Source organism: Dipodomys merriami, unplaced genomic scaffold, assembly GCF_024711535.1.
Source record: "Dipodomys merriami isolate MVZ:Mamm:240054 unplaced genomic scaffold, mDipMer1.0.p SCAF_2, whole genome shotgun sequence".
NCBI classification, from domain to species: Eukaryota; Metazoa; Chordata; class Mammalia; order Rodentia; family Heteromyidae; genus Dipodomys; species Dipodomys merriami.
The window spans coordinates 67,577,950-67,587,506 of NW_027203381.1; the positions used below are offsets into that span (position 1 = coordinate 67,577,950).

The window sequence follows — 9,557 nt, forward strand, 5'->3', positions numbered from 1 at the left end:
CAAGCAAACCCAGGCCAACTAAGCAGGTGTCCAAGGCCTTTCTCATACTCCCCTGCAATGCAAATGCGCATTCGGGGCTGAGGGGAAAAAATAGTTCCAAACACTCCTGTCTTGTGTGGATTCCTTTTTAAAAACAAACTCACAGTCCTTCACAAGCCAGTAATGATATTTCTGGGTTTGTTTGACTCTCATCTTCCCCACTAGCCTCAAAATTACAATCCTTCTGTCTCAACTTTTTGGGTAGCTGGATTACACTGGGCTGGGCTCTTCTTTCTTTTAAAAAGTCTGACCAAGTCCAGAAGGCTGAGTTAAGGAAATTCCTCACTCATGTATGATACACTCTTAAAAATGGCCCCTGCAAATCCTGTCTCTTTTGAGTACCAAAGGTGATTACCTTGTCCACCAATTCTATTTTGTTACATCATATAAGAGCACTCTTTTCTTTTCTTTTTTTTTTTTTTTTTTTTTTGCTTAAATTCATTTTTTTTTTTTGCGCCAGATGTTAGTGACTCATGTCTATAATGCTAGCTACTTGGAAGGTTGAGATCTGAGGATTGCAATGTGAAGCTAGGAAAGTCCATGACACTCCTGTCTCCAATTGACCAGCAAAAGGTGAAAAGTGGAGCTGTAGTTCAAGTGGTAGAACACTAGCCTTGATTAAAAAAGCTAAGGGACAGTGCTCAGGTCCTGAGTTCAAATCCTAGTACCGGCACACCCCCATAATTCTTTTGCAAATATGTTTGTCTGTGTGCATGTGTTTTTAAGATATGCAAATGATACCATATGACTGGATCCCTGGCTTTCTTACACTGTACATTTTCCCACAAATCATTTAGTCTCTCTAGTTTCTCCCCTCAATTCACTATTCCTCTTTCTGAGAGAGATAAGGCAACTCTTCCTCCAATGGGTAAAAACATATTTTAGGGGCTCAAAAATGTGATAGTGTGTGCATTGTGCCATCAGTTAGCTCTGAGAGTTGAACAGAGACACAGATGTGTAGGAATGCTGCCTTTCCCACAGCCCCCAGGACTTTGACTTTAAGTCCAGAATGGGGCCAGTCACCTTTGCTTTCTGAAGCCAGAGCAACAAGTCAACTCAGAAGTATCTGACAAATAACTGCACCCCCACACTTTGTTCCATGGGCCCTGGTTTTAGTTCACAATTATCAACAGGGATTCCTGAAGTCCTAGTTGCTTGGGAAGAAAAAGAACCTAGAGCAGCTTTGCCCTGAAGAAGCTGGTCAGGCAGCTCTGGGCAGGTGCTTCTGGGGCCCACATGGAAGAGTTAGCAATGCCTGTTGCTTTTGACGCAGGGCCAGAGTGCACAGGTAGCTCTGTGTGCCATGCCAGTGCGGAGCCTGGTGCTGAGACACCGTGCCAGAGGTGTTTTCCAGCCATTTGACCTCATCTTGAAAGGACTGTATTCTGCCACTCTCTGGCTGATGCTGGGTGGGGGGAGAGGGGTCTTGCTTTCTGGAACTGGCTGTGTCATTATCCCCAACCTGCTGCTATGGGGTCCATCTGGATCCATTTTTATGACCAATAGAACCAACCATTGTGATCAAACTGGGACAAATGAATTATCTCTAGTCTTTTTACACAAAACCAAGACCAAATGGTTTGTCTTGGGAGTGATGTACTGGTAGAAGGGCAGGATATTAGATCCAGTCTAGGCTCTTCATCTTGTAGGGCTGGCTGAGGTCAGACTCAGGGTGATCAAGTGAGAACCCTAGAATGTTCTTTTAGTACACTAATCTTTGTTTCAAACTTGACCCCACAGGGCTGTTAGTCCCATGTGTGCCCTGCAGAATCAGGTGCTGTGCAGGGAAGAGGCAGTTCTTCTTTGGGACTGTTAGGCTGAGTTAACACATGAGCATGTTTCCTTGGCCCTGGCTTTGCTGCAGATTAGCTGTGTGACCTCAGACAGAGACTATAGTTTCAGCTGCCAGCTCTGGGAAATAACCATGATTATCTGCATCGAGAACCTGAAAATACTCATGCCCTTCAACGCAAGCATCTGATGTCAGGGAAATTATGCTACAAAAGTAAGCCAAAACTATCTGGGCACCAATGTCTCATGTCTGTAATCTTAGCTACTCTGGGGGCTGAGATCTAATAGCGGTTCAAAGCCAACTCAAGCAGGAAAGTAGGTGAAACTCTTATCTCCAACAAACTACTAAAGAAGCTGAAAATGGAGCTGTGGCTCAAGTGGCGTCCTTAACAAAAGAAGTTCAGGAACATCACCTAGGCCTTGAGTCCCAGGACTAACAAAAATAAAAGGCCAAACTGCTCAAAAAGTGTTCATCACCCACATCATTTGGTCTTTATATATTATATCTAGGAAGATGTTTTGAGAAATAAACATGGGAAAATACTTCTGCTATATTGATCAAAGAGAAGGAGGGAAGGAAAAAGGGAAGAAAGGAAGGAAAAGATCTAACTCCTCAAATCACACTTAAAATCACAATTAGAGGATGTTAGAGTGTTCTCAAATTGTGTAAAAAAATAATAAAGTTTAAAAAAGAAGGAAATGGCCAAGTGTTGGTGGCTCATGCTTGTAATCTTAGGTAGTCAGTAGGCTGACATCTGAGGATAGTGGTTTGAAGCCAGACAGGGCAGCAAAGCCCATGAGACTCTCATCTCCAATTAATTACCGGAAAACTGTAAGTGGAGCTGTGGCTCAAAGTGGTAGAGGGCTAGCCTTGCATGAAAAACTCAAGGACAGTACCCAGGCCCTGAGGTAAGCCCCATGACCAACAAAAAGAAAAAAAGAAAGAAGCTAAATATCTCCAGGGTTGTTCAAGCAATGGGTTTATGGATTATATTTTCTTTTTTCACCCCAAAATTTGTGTTTTGTCTATCTTGTATATGCATATATATTTATATACACTCACACATATACAAATACAAATATACACCTTCATAAATGTGTATATGTATACATATATAATTTTATGCACATACCCACATACATACATACACATAAATGTATATACATATATGATTTGTGTGTGGGTGTGTGGGTATCAGTCCAGGGCCTTGAACTCAGGGCCTGGGCACTGTTCCTGAGCTTTTGTGCTCAAAGCTAGCATTCTACTATTTGAACCACAGTTCCACTTACAGCTTTTTTCTGGTTAATTGGAGATAATTGTTTCATGAACTTTCCTGCCTAGACTGGCTTTGAACACCAACCCTTGGATTTCAGCCTCTTGAGTAGCTAGGATTACAGGCATGAGCCACCAATGCCTGGGACATATATGATTTTTTTATATGTTTTTTTAAGCAAAAAGAAAAACACCCTTAAGGCATGTCTGGAGACAAGATGGAGGAGTATGCCCGAGATTGGTGCCCTTGGAGAATTGTGGATGAGTGTGGTAGGGCCTTTACAATGGGTACCTAAGTGGCGGCATCTTTCAAGCCATCAAAGGTTTTTGAAATGCTCCTGGGGGAGTGAACCACAGACTATGAGGGAGTTTGACAACTATTAAAACCAGGGCTCCCAGTTGGGAGGTAGCTTTGCCATGATTGACTGTAGTATGGTTCAAGTCAGAGGAAAAGAAGATTCCTGGACTCCATCACTAGTGGTGCCTTCACAGGAGCCATCCTGGCCACCAGAAACAGACCAGTGACCATAGTTGGGTCAGCAGCAATAGGAGGCATTCTCCTCACTTTCATTGAAGGAGCTGGTATCTTGTTGACAAGATTTGCCTCTGCACAGTTTCCCAATGGTCCTCAGTTCACTGAAGACCCCTCCCAGTTGCCTGTAAGTCAATTGCTGTCCTCGCCTTTTTGGAGACTATCGACAATACAAAGAGATTTTCTTTCCCAGGATTTCTATTTTTTTTTTTTTTGGTCTGTCGTGGGGCTTGAACTCTGGGCCTGGGCGCTGTCCCTCAGCTCTTCAGCTCAAGGCGAGCGCTCTACCACTTGAGCTACAGCGCCACTTCCAGTTTTCTGGTGGTTTTATTGGAGATAGGAGTCTCACGGTCTCTACTGCCCAGGCTGGCTTTGAACTGCGATCCTCAGATCTCAGCCTCCTGAGTAGCTAGAATTACAGGCGTGAGCCACCAGCGCCTGGCTCCCAGGATTTCTTTACCCGAATAAGCTGTAGTTCAAGAAGGATTTCAGATCAAGTTACATACAATCTGTTTTTACAACTATAGGTGGGACCACTGTGGCCAAAGAGGCCGTGAAGAGACATTGAGCACTATCTTCTATTTAAAGGAACACGGAAGGAGGATATACGACGCTGCCTTTATTTATACACACTTGGATTGCATTGTGATCAGAATGAATGTCTAATATCATTGAAAGAAAAATGCTTAGAAAATGAAGGACCAAAGGGCAAATAACAGTGAGACATGATCATCAATTGGGGCCTTCTCTACCTGGCTGATGAAACAATAAAAAGCTCCTGGAACTTACTCCTTCTTTTAATATTTAAAAAAACCCTTAAAAAAAACCTTCAAGCATAAAAAAATAGATTTTAAAACCTCACCTGCTTTTTATGGTTCTACGCACACTTCTATCATCTGTTATCAGATTAATTCTCACAGCAGTTTCCCAATGGGTATTGGACTACAATTCGATTTACACACAGGATTGGAGGCAAAGGAGATGGAGGGGCCAGTCCCTGCTATCAATGTGCCTGTCTCTCAGTGTCACAGTGACACCACCAACCCATGATGGGTAGGGAAATTGTTGGACATCCTGAGAAGCGTATGTTGGTGGGATGCTAGTATCCATCAAGAGGTGGAGCAGATGCCCCAGACTCTCCTTTTCCTCCACTCAGGCAGAGAAAAAGGTTAAACATGGGCTGCATCTATGGAGAGGTCATCTGCTGCTTGCATGACTGGGCCTTGGGCTTTGTACAGTCAGACTTAGTCTTTGAGATCACATGTGGGAGCTAAGTGACGTCAATTGGGATGGGAAAGGTGGGAGGGGAGTTTGTAATGCCAGGAACCGGGTTGGGTACCACATTCCATGGCATGCCTCGCTGAGCAAACCTGGTTTAGAGCTATCAGCAATGTGCGCTAGTCCAGGTCACTTCTTTGTGTTGTGGTGCCATGAGAAGCCCAAACTCCCTAAAAATCATTAGTATTTCCAGTTGCTCTAACGGGCCTTCTAACTCCTTCTATTCCCTCTGGGAACCTTTGGAGTAGACAGCGGGCCTGGGGCTTTGAGTTAAGAGAGCTCAGAGCTAGAGAAGGGACAGTAGTATGGGGTATGAACACACAAGTGAATAGACCCTTAGCCTCTCACCTGACCGGGGTGTCACTGTTTTGGAATACTTTTCTCTGATAGGAGTTATCTTCTCCTGAGACTCTTGTCAGAGAGTTCCCAGTGCACGGACAGTGACAGGGTCATTGGTGCCTCAAGAGAAGGTATCACCATGTGGGGACATCTCTGGTAAGAGGAGTGGAAGATGCAGTTAGGATACCCTGAATTTGGCTTTTGCACACAGTCCACTGGGCTGGAGTGTGCATGAGGAGTGCGGTGCAGAAGAAGGGCTAAAAGCGATCAGGTGGTCAGGTGGCAAAGGGTGTTGAGGCTGCTCATGCTTCTGTTGCCTTTGCTTCTTCCCTCAGCCCCACGAGGGTGGAATAAAACGGGCGGTGAGAAGGTGAACACCAGGACAGAACCTATGACCAGAGGAGCTAGGGTAACTCAACTGGGTACCAGTGGCTAATGCTTTGTCTTCACTCACCAAGCCATGGCCCTTCTCTCCATGCCTGGCTCTGTAGGGCAGGAGACAGTGACACAAGTCAACCTAACTTGGGGAAGTTGTTTAAAATGCAGATTACAGGCCAGGGCTAGTGGCTCACACCTTTAATCTTGTTGGAAGCCAGTCAGGGCAGAAAAGTTCCTGAGACTCTTCTCTCAATGAATCCCCCCCCCAAAAAAAACCCCAAAAATGAGAGCTGTGGCTCAAGTGGTAGAATACCAGCCTTGAGTGATAAAGCTAAGAGACAGAGCCAAGGCCCTGAGTTCAAGACTCAGTGCCGGCACCCAGAATGCAGATTCCAGGACTCTTCTGAGTTCTAGTTCAGTGGTGAGGCTTATGTACCTGCTTTTGAATGTGTTCTCTAGATTATTTGGTTACCTAGGGTCAGTCTCTAGACCTCATTTGGGGGCCTCTTGGCTAAAGGTTAGCCTGCCTTACCCACAGAGATATTACTTACCCATGTTCCAGAATATGTCCAGGAGCAAGAGCATCTTATTGGTTCAAGAAGCCCAAACAAGATGTCTGCATTACTCATAGCAAACAGGCCTCCCCTTTTTGTTTCAGTGGCTTCTGAGCCATCTCCTTGGCAGTGTCTTCAGAGTCCCACCTTCAGTTTGGGGACAAAGTGCTTCTTACCATAAGCTTTCTGGAGCTCTTGTACCTAATAGTGTGGGAAGTCAATTCTTCAATTTCCTAAGATTGTTTTTCCTTATATTTTCTTTTTTTTTGGGGGGGGGAGGGGTGCAGTCGTGGGGCCTGAACTCTGGGCCTGGGTGCTGTCCTTCAGCTCTTCAGCTCAAGGCTAGCACTCTACCACTTGAGCCACAGCACCACTTCCGGCATTTTTCTTTTTTTTAAGTGGTGCTGAGGAATCCAACTCAGGGCCTCAGGCATGCAAGGCAAGCGCTCTACCACTGAGCCACCTTCCCAGCCCTTTCCTTATATTTTCTAACCTGTAAGTAGTTGTACAAAAGGGTTACTATTCAACATGTCAGTCTATGAGTACAATGCATCTTGATCAATGTCTCCTCTTCCTAAGACTTTCTTTTAAACTGCAATAAGACTCTAGCCTTAGCTTTGCTTTGGAGGCAATGTGGATTTGCTTAGTGTAGTGAGATTGGGCTGAATTCATTCAGCAAATGCAGATTGAGTTCTCACAGTGTAGTAGGCCAGGCGAGCCTGAAGTTTGCAGGTGTTCATGCTATCCATTCGTTAGTATATATGCAACCATGTTATACATTATTATACTCAAGCAGGCAATCTTGTCTGAAACAGGTTCCACAAAGGAAACAAAACAATTACCTTTAAAGAAAAGGTTTGTGTCAGGGGCTGGTGGCTCATCCCTGTAATCTTAGTTACTAGGGAGGCTGAGATCTGATGATCATTATTTGAAGCTAGCCCTGGCAGGAAAGTCCATGAGGCTCTTACCTCCAATTATCCAGCAAAAAACCACAAGTGGAGCTGAGGCTCAAGAGGAAGAGTGTTGGCTTTTTTTTTGGGGGGGGGTCCAGTCATGGGGCCTGAACTCTGGGCCTGGGCGCTGTCCCTCAGCTCTTCAGCTCAAGGCTAGCGCTCTACCACTTGAGCCACAGCGCCACTTCCGGCTTTTTTCTTTTTGCTTATGTGGTGCTGAGGAATCGAACCCAGGGCCTCATGCATGGAAGGCAAGCGCTCTACCACTGAGCCACCTTCCCAGCCCCTAGAGTGTTGGCTTTGAGCAAAAAAGTAAAAGGACAGTGCCCAAGTCTCAATACTGGTACTTTTATGAAAGAAAAAAGTTTACTAAGTAAAATATAGGTTATTTGGAGGTAAGTACTACAGTCTGAAAACTCTGTCTTGATATCTAGCCCACCATATGTTGCCTAAAGAAGCTTGTAAATATGTGAAAAACTTTCTCCTCTTTTGATAGCGTGTGATCTCCAGGGATGGTCTGATCCTTAGGCATGTCTCAGAAATGTTTATTTTTATTCAGTCTGAGGTAGCAGGGAAAATGTGTTGTTTCTAGGAGAAAGTTGTTCTAATCTACTATTCAGCTAAGCAGGAGTTACCTCCTCTGACTGGTTTGTGACCAGACCATGTGCTGTTTGTGAGAGCCCTCATTGTCACTGATATATGGGAAGCATAAGTGACTATATTTAAGGCTTCAGATGTTAGCAAAGGGCTCTCAAATCACCTGAAAATGAGTGACGGATATGTTTCATGGGCTGATGGTGCCAGCTAGTTGCAAGCCCATTAGGGTTTAATTAAAGACATTCTTTACTGACAGCCAAGCAGTAAGGTGCTTTTGGCTTTGTGGCCGCATTCTGAAGTCATGCTTTCCATTCTTGTGAGAGATCTCAGCATCTCCACTAAGAAAAAAAACAACCCCTGTGGTATGAGCCAGAACTGTTCCTAGAGAGACTCATTCCATAGATATGGGCCAGGCATCTTCCTTAAAAAAAAGTAATATATACAAAATATATTATATATAATATATTATAACATTATATATATATATATATATATATATACACACCCAGTACTAGAGTTCCAACCCTAATACCAAATAAATAAATAAATTACCAAGAATGAACCCCAGAGGTATATTATGTGAATTATCTGCTAATATTTATGGTCACAATTTAAAATAGGTTTAATGAATTCTAACTTAATAATATTTTAAAAAATAGAAAAGAAGCATTGTATGTCAACATCATTGACATTTAATTAAAAGTAACTTTCTTCAAATAAAGCACTTGCTGGGAAGAATGGTATTGTTTCATACCTTCACAAATCTCTTTAATGATTAATTTGACAGATTAAGCTGGTGTCTCATGGCTGCATCTACATTCAGTCTATTGGGTGATCGTGTTTTCATTGAAGTACATGAAGAAAATCTGCTCTTCCACAGGAAACGGGGAAAAACATTTTAATATCCTTCTTAGAATTATGAAGGGTTTTTCTGGTTGGGGGGCATTGTTGGGATTGACTCAGGGCCAACACAGGCACTCTGCCATGTAAGCTCCATACCTTCAGCCTCTTTTTGCATTAGTTTCGAGGCAGAGTCTCACTTTATGCCCAGACTGTTCTAGGCTTGCTGCCCTCCAACTTGTGCTTTCCTGTGTCACTGGGATGGGTGACAGGGATGTGCCAATGCCCCAAGCCATTGTACTTCCTCTTTAGCTGGGATAACAGGTGCATACTACTATACTCAACCATTGGTGGAAATGGAATTTTAGGAAATTTAATGCCCAGGCTGGCCTTGACCCACAATCCCCTAAGCTCCACCTCTCAAGTGGCTAGGATTATAAACTTGAGACACCATGCCCAGCTATGGACGTTCTTTTTGATAAGACACAAAATTCAAGAAGTGATTGCATCTTCCCTCCTTCCTTCCTTCCTTCTTTCCTTCCTTCCTTCCTACCTTTCTTCCTTCCCCTCCTTTCTTCCCTCCCTCCCTCCTTCCTTAGTTCCCTCCCTCTTCCCTCCCTCCCTCCTTTTCTCCCTCCTACCGCCTACTTTCTCTTGCAGTACTAGGGATTAAACACAGGGTTTTATGAAGGATAGGCAAGAACTCTTAGTCTTTTGAGATACAATCTCATATATATTATGAGTATGTCCTGCCATGTATGGCTCTAAAAATGATTCTTTTCCTTCCTTCCTTCCTTTCTTTTTTTCTTTTCTTTTCTTTTCTTTTCTTTTCTTTTCTTTCTTTCTTTCTTTCTTTCTTTCTTTCTTTCTTTCTTTCTTTCTTTCTTTCTTTCTTTCTTTCTTTCTTTCTTTCTTTCTTTCTTTCCTTTCTTTCTTCCCAGTCCTGGGGGTTGTACTCTGGGCCTGGACTCTGTCTCTGAGCT

At 43.6% G+C, this 9,557-nt stretch overlaps 1 pseudogene; it reads left to right on the forward strand.

Annotated features, from left to right (window-relative positions):
* The first annotated feature begins 3,321 nt into the window (after positions 1-3,321).
* LOC138831841 (mitochondrial import inner membrane translocase subunit Tim17-A pseudogene) lies at positions 3,322-4,203 on the forward strand (annotated as a pseudogene).
* The last annotated feature ends 5,354 nt before the right edge of the window (positions 4,204-9,557 follow it).